The 14,663-nt window shown below is 41.4% G+C and overlaps 1 protein-coding gene across 1 annotated transcript in view; it reads right to left on the bottom strand.

The window, feature by feature from the left end:
* Window positions 1-14,663, bottom strand: part of pde4a (phosphodiesterase 4A, cAMP-specific) — a 48,763-nt gene that overhangs the window by 25,889 nt on the left and 8,211 nt on the right. The window lies entirely within an intron of this gene.

The raw sequence follows: 14,663 nt of genomic DNA, 5'->3' as shown, positions 1-14,663 counted from the left end.
AGGCTGACCATGTAATCACAGCTGTACTCTTATTGCTGCTGTTGAATCATCAGCGGATCTATCGAGCACATTAGGCCTTTTTATTACGAAGCAGTCTCAGGCTGGGGCAAAGCTTTTAGGGCAGCGTGCCCGTAACTGACACATCTCAAATGACATGTCCAGAGCAGGCTTGCCATCTCCGCTTGCCTCAGCTTGCCCTTTGTGTTCTCAGGCAAACACCAGATAAGAAGAGAGATAGAGGCACGCTCATGACTCCTTACATTTTAATGCCGACATTTACAGTACAATGCGCAAGAGGCAAGCGCTCTGAAGGGAAAGTGCTGGAGCCAAGCCACATGGACAACAAAAGGGCATTTGGTCACTGGAGCTTCACAGAGCTGGGGTGAGAGTAATGCAATGGCATAGATGGAAAAGGGAAAAAAAGGGCAGGACACAGTAATAATCAGTTAGACGGAGATGCGAGAAGACTGCTTATGGTGCAGTAACTGTCTGGTCAGGAGGCACCCTCTAAAATCCCCCGAATTTGCTGAAATCTGCTAATGTGTCATCACTAATTCAATAATTAAATCAAGTCTCCCGTTGTTACAATCATAACGATTTCAGAACTTATAATCAGATATTTAAGCGTCTTGATTCGTTGTGACCTGGCAGCTGAACGCTCATTAAACTCATCAAATTATGTTCGTTAAGAAACATTGCCACCTTATTAGCATACCAGCCAGCATCCATTCATGCTGATTTAAATCTTTCCAGAAATCTCATTCCTTATCCAGCTAAAAAAAACAAAAAACAACCCATCTGCATTCAGAAGGCATTATTGAGTCTTTTCATCCATGCATCAGAGATGAGTCACAGAAATTTTCTACAATAAAAATCAAAACAGTGCTAACCCCTGACGAAAATTCAGATCCACTTCAGCCCCTACCCCCACGCTTTCACTTTTCAAGAGTTCCACATTTCACCAGTAATGCTGGACTCCACATTGTGAGAAAAACCACACTCATTACATGGCGCCCTATGACCAAAAGTAAATCAGATAAGTACATTTCAGCATGACTGAATGGTTGTTTGCTGCTACTTTTCAACAGCTTTGGTTTCTACTTGAAGCTCTTGTTAAAGGTTTTACGTCGGCTGCTGTCACGATCCTGTTGCTTAGGTTTTTTTTTTTCATTGAAGGTTTTTATTACATTACGGTAACTTGTCTGTCACCTTGCACGTTTGCCAGTCATGGTGAAAACGTATGAGCAAGCAAATAAGGGTCAAGTCATACAGGCCTATGCTGGTCAGCCTGGCAACCACTGGTCATGAGGGAAAAAGAAAAAAGATTAATATTTCCCGACTGGTTGCGAGTGGTTGCTGGAAGTTGGCAATGCTATAGCCCCATTTGAAGGCAAATAATCTCCATTTCCAGCTTGCGTGCATTCCAAAGTTACAGCTAGCATACACCTGGAAACGCTGTCAAACAGTCAGGTTTGACAGTGACTGATTGGATGAAGCTGTTAGAGGCAGATAAGTTATACCAGGCAGCCTATCAATCCTATAAAACCTGAGTAATTAGTAATTGTTCTTTCTTTTTACCACTAGTTCATTCATTGTAAGCTAAAATTGACCAAAAATACACACTTTAGCATGCACCATGTTAACTGCCATTTTGCATATCTAAACAAATATAATTTTGCTAGCATTAAAGTAGCAATAAAGCAGTAAATTGTCCAATTTAAGAGACTAGATTAGATAGTTATGCAGAGTGAAGGAGTTCTATATATTGATAACATAATGTTTAGAATTTTTTAAATATATCATACAAATATTTGACATATTATTAGTGGAAAACATAATAATTACCAATTCGAGAATCATTAATTAATCAGCGTGTTTGCAAGATAATAATAGATTAGATTAGACACTGGAGTATTTAAAGCTCTCTTGAGTTTAAATTCACAATAATTTAATATTATCAAACTTCTACTTCTTGTATAATACTCATATTTGATGACTGTTGCATTTCATCTTACCACACGCAGAGTGTTCTGTGCATGAGTTTTTACATCAAGTCTGAAATTTTGTGTGTCTTTTGTGTGTTCTCTGTTTGGGTTTTAGCGTCTGACCGTTTTTGGGTTTTTTTATGCCGACATTCTTGGCTTCGGACATAATGAAAGACAGAAAAAAACCACCTGTGGCCTTTTGATGGGAGATGTTTTGTAAGGGGAGGGAGATAGTTTAAGCTTACAGGTCAGAGTGACCCACTAATGGTGGTAAACAGAGGGCTGGAACGTTTCTATTTCTCTAAGCTGAACACATGCAGAGGATGAGATCATGAGTGGAATTTTACAGAGAAGGATGGGTTAGTAAACCACTTGCTGTAACAGCGAGAGGCCCCAAGAGCCCAAAAGAGATGTAATCTGAAGTTTCGTCTGCAGTAGTTTATGCATATATTAGCAACAGTCTGAGAGATTAGCTTAGTGAGTAAATTTGCATTCAGTTTTTCACACAGAGGCTAAAAGGCTTTGTCCTTTTAAGCAACAATAGCATTACCTAAAATTACCCTAAAGAAAGACAACTAAAGTTCAGTTTTTGATGCCCTAAACCAAGAAAAGGTTCCTCCATGAATTAAATGTTCTGCTAATATTAACCCTACCATACTGGTCACATCAGCTGTATATCTTCCAGAGGCATGTGATGCCTTTGCACAGCTCATATTTTCTAATTGTATTATGTATTTCTGTTCACATTTAAAATTATAGCTCAAATAGCTTTTGGACATAATTTAACAGTGCATAATTTAGCAGCTTTATTTAGACAGAATTAAGTTCAAGCTTAAGGGCTTTGGGAAGCAACATTAGCTAGTAGAAATGTATGGAAGCTGGAACACTGGAAGCCTTGCCGGGTATACTGACTTCTTTGAGACTAGGATTAATGCTTGGAGCGTCCACTGCGATGTGTGAAAATTCATTCTCAGCAGTGAGGAATGTTTTCACTGACAACCATCAGGCACACCATGCACATAATGCGTAATTTATGGTAATGCAGTTGTGTCCATTTGCGTATGTATTTCCCTACAAACAGCATACGGAGAGGTGTTTTCACCCTGTTGTCTAAAATCCCAGCCACACGTTGCTGGATGTGAATGCCACTGTGTGTCACTGGATTGCTGTTAGTGTTGCTAGAGGGGAGTGACAGCAGAGTTCATCAGGATTGGCAGAAGTGCAGATAAATCAAAGATCAAAAAATATGATATGAAAGCCACAGACAGCAGCTGCAGTTGAGTCTTTTTATTGTTTTTAAACAATTTCGCTTCAGCTCTTCGTACGTTGTAACTTTGCTCTTCTTCTTCGACTGGCTGACAGGCGAACAACAACAGAAGGAAGAGTAGCCCACAGACCGGTTTTACCACATACTTTGTACACCACCTCCATCAACAGCAGACACTCTCTGCAGGTAGACAGGTCTTTTATAGACTGCCAGAGGACTTGCAACACACTACCACTGCTGAACTGTAATTTCAGCACAGGGCAGAACATGTTTGAGAAAAACCTCAAATGCAAATGCCTTCTCGGGGCTTGCTGTGCGCCAGGAACAGGACTCACTGAGAACAATGTAAAAATTAAAAAAACTGCTTTATTGCTGAAGACTCACAAAAAATGTAAGAAAACTTAAGCCAGGAACAAACCATCTCTGGAGAAGTATTACCAGGAGAAAACACGAGCAGAAACACACACAGCTAGAGGGGAGACAACGACAACGTGACAGAACAGAGGGAGACTGAAAAAAAAAAAAAGAACAGAGGGAGACTGAGGACATGAATACACACACAGGACAATGAGAGGATCGACAACAGGTGGGACACAGCTGGAACAAATCAGGGGTAACTAGACAAAGGAGATTAAATAGACTGCAACACACAGTGAATGAGAGACCATCAAAATAAGACAGGAAGTAATGAACACAGAGACCCAGACTATGAGACACAAACTTGACACAGAGACGAGAAGCTAGAAGGACGAGGTCCTCGAGTGATCCCACTCTGAGACACATTGCATCCAGAATTTTTAAATGGTGAGTTTAAGAAACTGTTCTGTGATCATTCTAGCTCAAACTGAGGAGTCTGTGGTAAGAATCTTTAGTGTTTTTGGATCAAAACACAAGGGGTTAAGCATCTTAATTGTACTATCAGCAATCTTTTTTTAGTGTTAATGACATTTTTTTATCCTAAAAAGCAGGCAGCAGGTTTCTAACCCTGTTCAAAATCCAGACCCCTTGTTAAAACTGGATGCCCAGGTCTTACAGGGCTGGGTTTGCTTCCTTAGTAACATGTCACTAGCAGTAATTAATGGCAGATTCAGTCCTCTTATGTGAAGTTGGTGCTTTAGGCTTATTATTATTGATGTGCAGGAGTCAATAGAAGCAAGTGGTTAGTGGACTGTGCTAAGCTAGGGAGCTTGTTGCTCCTTGTTGGTGCAGGAGAGAGGCGTTGAGGTACTTGGATTGTCACACTCATTAATATCAATATTGATATTGCAATCCATTAACACATTGTCACTCAAAAGGTGTTTAATGCATGAAAATACTATATACTGAACTTCTAAGCTATAAACAGCATGTTTATTTTTGTGCTTGGTTGGTATCTCTGTTTTGTTTTGGTTTTTTTTACAGTACAGTGGCTCTCATCTCCTTCAACCCTGCCATGTCTGCTGTCCACTCCCTCGGTAGTCTATCCCACCCGTCCAGCTCTATTCTGCTGTGGTCAGATCAGAGAGCCAAAGATTACAGCAGATTATCCTGCCCACAGGATCGCAACCCAACTCCAGGCGGCTGAACACAGAGCTGGCTTCAGCCTCTGAAAGTGCGCACAACACAGGCCTTTCAAGAAGAACCCAGAGGGACTGGCCGCAATCACACACCTGGCAAATGCCACAGGAAAGGGATTTATTTTATGAGCTACACTAGACAGGATAATCAGCATTTATTCCGCAAAGCAACAGGCCCTTCACTTTGTGAAAGGACAGCCACTGCCTGCCCTCTTAATCTATTAATGCACTGTGCAAAATAAATTCCACTGGGATTGAGGGGTTCACGTACAAAGCTTTGAGTATTTTCTTTCACCTGAGGAATCTGGGTTCTGCTGCTCTGTGGGTTGCCTTACACTTTGTATTCTTCGAAACCCACCAGAGGCATCTGTCACTTTACATCATCAGATCTCTGAACTCCTGAAAACTCACAGGAGTCTCTCGTCTCCAGGTGGAGACTAGCCCATTTTGTCGCCTTCCACTTGAGAATTTGTGATGCAGCCAACAGCACAACACACAAAATCAGAAAACATGCTCCTTTGCTCAGTGTACACATTAATTTGATTTGAAACTATGAAGTTATTCTGCCTCTCTGCTTTAATATCAGGATATTAACATAAACATCAGATTAAAAATATTGGAACTGTATCCTAACTGTATATCAAAATGAAACTCCATATTTCAGGGTACAGGAAGTTATTTAAAGAGTTATAATAGGTTATTATTATATTTGCTATTTGGTTGTGAGTTTTGACGCCATGTGCTGCCAGGCCTGTACTGTGGCCATCTTCACTTCATGCTTGTTTCGTGGCCTTCCTGCCTTCAGTCTGTCATCAGAAACTGAAACACATGCTTGCTTGGACCGGGGTCAGATTAATGACTTAGCCAGTCAGTGGTATTTGCATATTTGTACATCAATATCGCTCCTTCACTTCTCTGTAGGTTTGGATTGAATTTCTGCTCTGATGTCCTGGGGGTCTTTGTATGCAACGAGCTAGACGAAGTCAGCCAAAAGACCATTAAAGCATAACGCTTCGTGCTGACAGTAAAAATAGCAGTCTCTTATGCAGAGTAAAATCAAAGAAAGCAAAAAACAGTGTTCTTACTGCACAATATAGATGACTGCTGTTTTTCTGATGTCTTCAGCATACATTACTGCGTAACTAAGGGCAAGGGGGTTATCACCGATTGACCAAACAGCTCTTTGTTACTTATAAGTGCCTCGTCCTATCGATATCCTTTCTCACTCTGGTTGTGTGCACAATGAATAATTACAACAGAGTTTTGTACACCCAGCTCAACCAGAAACCCCTCCTGTCTCCTGACTTGTCCTCCTTTCTTCACTCCTCATCCTCCGTCCTCCACGGAGATCCCTACGCTTTCATATGCAAATCCCTTCTGAGATCCCAGAGGCTGTTAGGTGTGAAAGGTAAGTATTTTTTGAATCCCACTCTGCAGCTCTGTTTCTAACATTTTAATTTCCGAATATCGGGGCGGGGAACCATAGCGGTTCACTTAATGAGGATTGTTCCGTTTAGCAAGCTCCGTGTATGTTCGTGTAACGAAGCTCCGCTTTACTTCTGCTCCTCTCTGCTGTTGTAGAGACTGAAGCCGAGCTAAACAGATGGATCAGCTGACGAGGAGAACCATCCTGAGAGATGACAGATGGTGAGACGTGTTCATTTGGTGTCCTGTTTAGTTTCCCGCTACTGAAAATCCAGATGAATTGGGAGCTGTGAGAGCAACTCCTCGACAGGAAGAGAAACTGGTGTGTACGCAACAGCGAGAGCAATAAATTGATATTGATTCACTTTTGATGTTTAATGGAGTTTCTCAAAGGAGAGACGTGAGCAGTGGGGGGTGTGATTCGCAGAAGGAATGGGGGTCAGCAAGATAAAAGCAGTTTCTAGCAGACTCTGGCGTAATGAACTAGATTTTAATTGCACTGACCAGCGTTCCTCGAAAGTGGAAAAGTGCTTTTACAAGGCGCAATTAGTGAACATTATAGAGCACAGATCAAAAGAAAAGACGAGCTTGAAATGCGATAGGGCTGGACTGTGGAAAGTAGTGATATCACTAGCGTACTATACCACCAAATCCATAAACCTCCCTCCCCATTCTTTTGCCCCCCCTCCTTCCTCCCCAAGAAGCCCACACAAGGAGTGGTATTTTTAGCACATCACCCTATCTCTGAGATGGAGCGCACAACTCCCTCTCTGCAGGCTGGGGCTGCTGGGCCTCTTTTATTTTAATCCAGACTGGAGAGAGATGAAGAGAATGAGAGAAGAGTGTGAGTCATCCAGTGCTACCTTTGTGTCACTCTGTCTATGTTCTTCCCCACCATCTCACTATCCTCCATCTGTGTTTTTGCTCACTTCCACTGATCGCTAATCTATCTATCTATCTATCTGAATTTCATGATCTAAAAATTTCCATATCATTTCTGTAAATTCAAATGCTGTCACCACGAATTCAGTCTCGAAATGAGCTGCACACTCATAACCAGTCTTGGCATCCAATTCGTCATACATATTCCAAAGCACAAAGATGGTTGGCTGTATATTACCCTGGAATGATGGATAATTACCAATATAATTTGGTGCGAAAACAAATGCCGAGCAGGGGTTCAGCTGAGTGTGAAAGCGTACAAGGTTGATTTGAACACCCGGTGAAATGGCCCATTTAGCTTGATGCTCTGAATTGTCCTTTAGTGCATTTGTGGCGTGGCTAAGGAAAGCGTGCGCACCGAAGAACTGCTTCCCTCTTTCGATGTGTTGCCTTTCATGTTAAATCCAACTGCTGTGCTAAAGGCAGCTGATTTTTAAGAAAATAATCAAAGCACATCATCTCAGATCTTAAAAAACGAAAGTTGAGTGGCAGAAAAATCCCAAACATTGAGCTGACACCGTGCAGACCTTAGCATAACTGTTTGTCATGTGACATCTTTCATAGTCATTTGACCCATTTTAAATATAACAGCATAAAGTCATGCTAGCAGCTCTGAGAAGCGCAGAATTGCTTTGAACTCAAAATGAATGTCACCATGGTAACATGCTCATGACAACACGGGTAGAAAATGTGTTTTTTCCCCCTTTCTAATGTCCACTGCGTTCTCTTAGAGTACAGGGCATGCTAACATTTGGAAATGAGCACAGCTGAGAGTAAATGGGAACGCCATTAGTCTTTTTAAAATGTAAGTTATTTTGTAAAAGCTGAAATTCTGATCTCGCTAGAGCTAAGACGATGAAAAGTTTGGATCGCATAGCCATTACAATTCAACTTCTAGGTATCAAAATGTAATTTATTGTCAAAGTATTGCACTCTAATGAATTCTGTAAACTTCTAGACCAAATTCAACAACCATCCATCAACTAGATGTTGCAACCAACTGATGCATTTCTAGAATAATGCATCTACCATGGTAGAAATATCCAATATTAACCAATGGTGCTTCAAGTTATTCTGATTATACTACATGAAGTCTATTTATATTTTAAGATTATAGCCTCAAAATATAAGTAATATCTCAGCTAAACTACATCCCCATAGATAGAAGACGCTCTATATTTCATGGGGGCAGTAAAAGAAAAGCTGTGAAACAATTATAGTACTTTAATAATTACAATAATAAGAAATAGGCAGTACCTGTGAGAATCATCTTAGTAAGAGAACAATAAGGAAATCAACGTGATTATCCTAAATAGCAGTAAGATATCATTAGTGAGAAGAAGGCAGCCTTATCTGCGTGGATTAATTTGTTCTGAAACTGCATCAGGGCCACTGCCATGCAGCCTGGCAGTGAATGCGACATGCTTGTCTGATGAGTCAATCTGTCTGTCAGTTTTGTTCTGATCTCATTCACTGCCCTCTTGTCCTTCTTCTTCTCCCTTTTTTTGAGCACAAGCACTGCAGTATTACACTTGTGTTCCCCAATTCAAATGTGCCCTTTCCACTTTTCCTTCTTTTCCCTACATCAAGTCACGCTCAAAGTTTTCATTCTCCGTCTAACTTCGTCCCATCAAGACCTGACCAAAAGTCCTGTCCACTCACCCATAACCCATCTGTTACCTAAATATGGTCATAGATGCCTGACAGGAATACTGCATTGATAATGAAAAATAAAATCTGACAAACAACAATAAAACAGTGTGGGAACATCTCATCTCTCAGGCCTGTTTCTAATGGATGAAGGATGATGCAAATAATCTGACATGTCTTGTCGTAATCCTGAAGCATCAGAGTCGCTGTCACTTTTGCTGGGCAATCGAATCCATCTACGGTAATTCTGCACACTCCCCAGCCACTTTGCTGGCTTTGACCCTCTGCTTGCCTTTAAAACTGCCTTAATTCTTCATGGCATAGATTAAACAAGGTGCTGGAAACATTCCTCAGAGATTGGCATCCTTATTAACATGAGAGAATCACATAGTTGCTGCATACAGCAAACTCTTTGATATGTTCAAGAAATCTTTGGCACATTATCCTGCTGGAAGCTTAGAGGATGTGTACACTGTGCTCATAAAGGGATGGACATGGTCAGCAACAATACTTAGGTAGGCTGTGGTATTTAAACTTACTTGGTAGTAAGGGGCCCAAAGTGTGCCAAGAAAATATCCCCCACATCATAGCACCACCACCATCAGTCTGAACCTTTGATGCAAAGCAGGATGGATCCATGCTTTCATGTTGTTTACACCAAATTCTGACTCTACCAACTAAGTGCTGCTGCAGAAGTTGAGGCTCATCAGATCAGGCAGGATTGTTTTCCAGTCTTCTATTGTCCAGTCTTGGCAAGCGAGTGAGAGTTGTTGCTGACAGGAGCAGGACTCTATGTGGTCTTCTGCTGCTGTAACCCATCAGCTCTAAGGTTCTATGTATTGTGCATTCAGAGATCCTCTTCTCCATACTTTGGTTGTAACGAGTGGGTATATTATTCATTAGAAAGTTATTGCTGCCTTCCTATCAGCTCAAAGCTCCTCTGGCCTCTGGCATCAACAAGGCATGTCCTCCAAGAGAACAGGATATAGCTCTTCTGTAAACCCTAGCGATAGCCGTATCCCACTTGATGAGCAGTTAAATGGGTTTATCTAATGTGGCCAGTGGCCAATAAGTATACATTTACTGGTAGTTTTGCTTCTTTTCTTCTAATACAAATTCCAAGTAGCACTGGTAGCTGGTAGGTGGACCAGCTGATATTAATCTCATACAATTTTTAAACAGACTCACTGATTTTGTTGATTATCTTTAACTAGACATCATTTTACTGCTGGAACTCTTGGAAATCCGCCTCACCTCCAACAGGGGACTGGAGCTAGTTATTCGTTTGTTTGTTTTTACTCTGATGCCAGAACCACTGGCTGCAGAAACTTCTAATTTTCCCATGATTTTACATGACAAATGGCGCAGTCACTGAAAATGGGCCATTAGTCTTGTTATTTAGCCTCTGGGGGCAGCTGCCAATGTTCTGGGGTTTACGGTGTAGCCAGTTGATATCAGAATAACTGATATCTGAGCCAGGTTTGCAGTCTCCATATGAATACAGATTAATTTTACAAAATTGTTGTCAGATGAGACTCAGCAGTTTCACGACTATATCGGTGCATTCCTCTTTTGCTCTCCACTATTTTAAGCAATGAAGAATTTAACCACTCGGACTCGGAGATGGAAACCACGAACCAACCAAATAATCTTGTGAAATACCTTCACATTCTGCATTTTCACACGTACATACACATTTGTAGATGTATTTCAGTTGTGAACATCTCCATATTTACCTCTAATATGAATGCAAAGAAGCATTGCTCCTGCTGTATTTTTTCCCCTATCACCTTCTCCATTTGTCTTTTTCTTTCACCGACCACTGATGAATGGGCCCTTATGATGAGTCTTAAAGGTGCTGAAGATGTTAATAGTGTTATGTTCTCTTCTAATGGGAAAAAAGCAGGAGATGAGTAACATATATTTATCAGCAGAGAAATGAGTGAACCTGGGGAGCCAAGTGCCCCCTGACTGATGGCAAAATGATGGAGGAAGAAGCTGCGACTGGGTAATGAGGCCTGAGTGGCGTGATAGAAAAAGCAGTCACAGACTGGCAGACCGTTCCAAAACGTCAGAGTTGGGGAATATGGGCTGTGAGACTCCGCAGTATGTCCAAACAGAATGGATGTCTCCCACTCTGCGAGTCCCCAGACACTTTCCGTCTCACAAAAGCATTCACACGAGCACATGCTCGCACACAGACTTGCAGCCACAATCGTTGTGCCAGTGTGGCTTTCTGTCTGCCTTTCACAGACCAGGATTCAACGAAAGCAATGCACAGGCCTCATGCGCCACGGTTAAGCATTACTTTTCCACTGGCAGCACCAGACAGGCCTTGCCATGCGCCATGTGGAAACTGCTGGAAAAGGCCGGAAAGCTTGGAAACCAAATCAAAGTTTCGTGACGGCGCGACGTCTTGAACACATCTTTAGGAGATGCACCATGCCCTGCAGGGTGTGAAGTGAGGACATTACACACATACTCACACAAGTCTTTCACATTATCTCTCTGTTTCTGTCCTCCAATACACACACACAATCGCACACTCCACACTGATGCACAACCAGATGCTCTTGGACTAGTGCGCAGAAGCAGCCACATTCAATATCTTCCTTATACATATTGAAAAACAGAATGGAAACTGAAATAAAGTTCAATAAAACACTGGGAGCTCAGGCTGGTCTGGTTTAATCTCATTACACTGACAGCTGGAGGCTTCAATTCCCCCCCCCCTCCCCCCCCTTCCCCATTTATATCACCCTGAGAAAGAAAGACCGGCGTTCATGAGCACAGCATCAGTGGCTTGTGAATCTACGCCCGTGAGTAGCAAGGGACACGACCAATCGCAGACAGGTCTTGCATCAAATCTGATGTGACAAAATACACAATTGCCATTGATCTGTGAAGACAGCAGCTCTCTGCCTGTATCCCCTAGACACATGTGCGCCTCCTTGTTTGCCACATTTACCTTCTGTTCCTTTCCAGTCTTCTTATCTTCACACCTTCCCCGTAGCATGGGCTTCTAACGTCCCACCTGTGTGACGCAAAGGAACGGACTGTGGTCTGTGAACACCAGGGCACCCTCCCCTCCCACGCAAAACCAACACATTTCCCTGATTGGATTCAGCTGATTTTAGCTGTCTGTCTGTGACTTCAGACTCTGCTGATGCAAAATATGTGAGGATTAGGTACTCTCGCTAAGGGACACTGGGAAACTTTTAGCCGTGCACTGTCAGTTCTGTGGATTGCACCAGAAATCTTTTAAGCTTTTTTCTGGGGGGAAAAAACCCCCAACAACACAAATGAGAAGCTTAGGGGAGGGAAAACTTGCATTGAATGAGAGAAAACTCAGTTCTGTTCTTCTTTATGGAAACCCTTCATAAGAAAACCCCCAAATCACATAAGTAATCACACAATAATCCCTTGACGCACAAACAAACAGAGAGAGAGGGTGAGACAGGATCGCTGAGGGAGAGAGAGAGAACTCGGACTACACTTCTGCTAATTACTCTGGCTTTGTTAGGGGTAAAATACACGTCCCAGCCTGCATCAGCATCATTAGGAAACACTATTCAGGCACAGTGTACTGTATGATGGATGATATAAGTGAAAAACTGCTCTGGACCCTGCACAAGAAAAAAAATAAAAATTATATATATATATATATATATATATATATGCTCTCCATCACGTCACCTTGAACTGAAAAGTAGCATCAGATGAAAATACCCCGAGCCCTCAAGCCATGTGTGTGTGTTTTCTCTCCCCGTTCTGCCCTCCAACAACCTGAATGTTGTTGCTTTTTAATGTGCGAACACATTTGCTCACACTTGATCTAGCAGGGGTCAGGAGCTGGAACTGCAGCTCTTTTTCTAACTGAGAAAACCGAGTTGTGCATCTGCCTACCACACCTTCAGTCAGCTATAAATCATAAGCTGCTTCATGCATTATGTAAAATGCACAAGTGTTCCCACAAACCTTGTTGCAGCTCCACAGATGGTTTTTTCCCCCTGTGTACACATATATTCCTCACACAAACCTATTGTATGTGTTTTAATTCTATATGTTGCTGAGTCTTTCCCTGTTAGCAGCAATAAAAGACAGAAAAAAAAAACTATTTTACCTTGGCCTTGAGAAGAAGCAGCATAACAATGTGTTCTTAAGCCCCAGCTGGCGTTGCCATATCTGCAGTATTGTAAAGTGAAAAGTGCAGGCTATTGTTGATACTCTGGCCAGGCACTGTGAGTCATTATAACATATAATGGGCAGTGACAGTCATTTGGCATTGAGCATTCTGACAAACTAAAGATATTAAATTAAGAGAAATGTAAATTATTAAATGAATCTGAAAATATCCTGCTTTATTTGAGGAATGATTTGTTCATTTGCAGGCTTGGAGCATTCTCTTTCAAAAACCGTCTCGCTGCTTGTTTCTTACTCTGTAATAAGGCTACAGCACAAGGTTATTTTTGTTAGTTCCTCTTCATTTGTAAGCCCTGGTTCAGTGTTCGCTGCGTGTACAGCACTGTGGAAAATGCTTGAGCTGCCCCTCATTTCTTTATATTCTCCTGAGGAAGTTAAAAACATGTGCACATTTATTGAAACATACATGAAAAGACAGTGTATAAGGCAAATGCTGAGTACAATTCTAATAATCTTGAATGTTGATTTTTGGGACCATATTTAGTTTTCCACACAGTCTGGACCCTCTTAGGGGAGCTTTCTTGTCATTTCTTTAAGTAGTCTTCAGGAATAGCTCTCCAGGCTTCGTGAAGTACATTCAAAGCTCTTCTTTGGATGTTGGCTGCCTTTTGTTCTGTTCTCTGGTTTAATAATGTTGAGGTTCGGGCTCTGGGGAGGCCAATCTGTGACTGATTGTGTTCCATTGTGTGTTTTTTCTTTCCAGGTATGCTTTTACTGTGTTGGCAGTTTGTTCGGGATCATTTCATGCTGAAAAATAAAGCCGCTGCCAATCAGATGCTTTCTACATGGTATTGCATGGTGGATCAAAACTTAACGGTACTTTTCGCCATTCATAGTTCCATAAATGTTCTCATGATCCTCAACACCACTGGCTAAAATTCTGACGAGGGTTCAGCAAAAAACAGATGCACCAACTGAAGGTCCAGATCCATCTATCAGGTTTGTTTCACATCTTAGCTGGATTTTTTTCTATTTCTTCTGCCACTTCTTCTTTGGTGTCCTCCACTTGTTAACTCAGATTTTATTAAGGATGCATTGCACACAATGCTGAGATAAGCCACATTTTCAGCTGATACCTACCAGTATACCAAAAATACTGTTTTATGCCTGTCAAATTATGTTATCGTCAGCATCTTTTATAGCTTTAGCTACAGAAATTGGAGCAAAGGATGTATTTTGTGACAGGCTGCTTGGAACAAAGTGCCTAAAGATACAATTTAAAATTGGCTCCTTGCTAAGTTGTCTGTTATGCTGAGAATCAACACTGGTTCATCTCTTGAGTTTAAGGCTTTTTATGCTTGAACAACTCATAGGTTAAAGTTAAATAGTTCAACAAATAAACATAAAAAAATTACATTTCTTTGAAAGTGGTTAGATGGATGAGAACTGGACTGAAAATGAGTAAAAAAGCACCCAATGTGCAAAGAAAAGCTTTGAGAGACCTCTAAAAAGCACTTTAAATACCACTTCACAAGAAAGTCTGGCCCTTGGGAAGCAAAATATGAAGAAATGACAGGTGGCTCAAAACTTTTGCACAATACTTTCAGTTTAAATTTAACGGTGGTTTTGCTTTTTCACATGAAACTACTTTCTTCTGCTCTATATGTTCTTTGACTGTTAAAATAACAAATTATT

The sequence above is a fragment of the Aulonocara sp. 'chitande type north' Nkhata Bay genome, linkage group LG4 (genome assembly GCF_057382095.1).
Source record: "Aulonocara sp. 'chitande type north' Nkhata Bay isolate Kocher_YH1m ecotype deep benthic linkage group LG4, A_spYH_male_GT1.1, whole genome shotgun sequence".
In the NCBI taxonomy this organism is placed as follows: domain Eukaryota; kingdom Metazoa; phylum Chordata; class Actinopteri; order Cichliformes; family Cichlidae; genus Aulonocara; species Aulonocara sp. 'chitande type north' Nkhata Bay.
The sequence above is the reverse complement of the archived record's forward strand: the minus strand, read 5'-3'. Positions and strand labels throughout refer to the sequence as shown.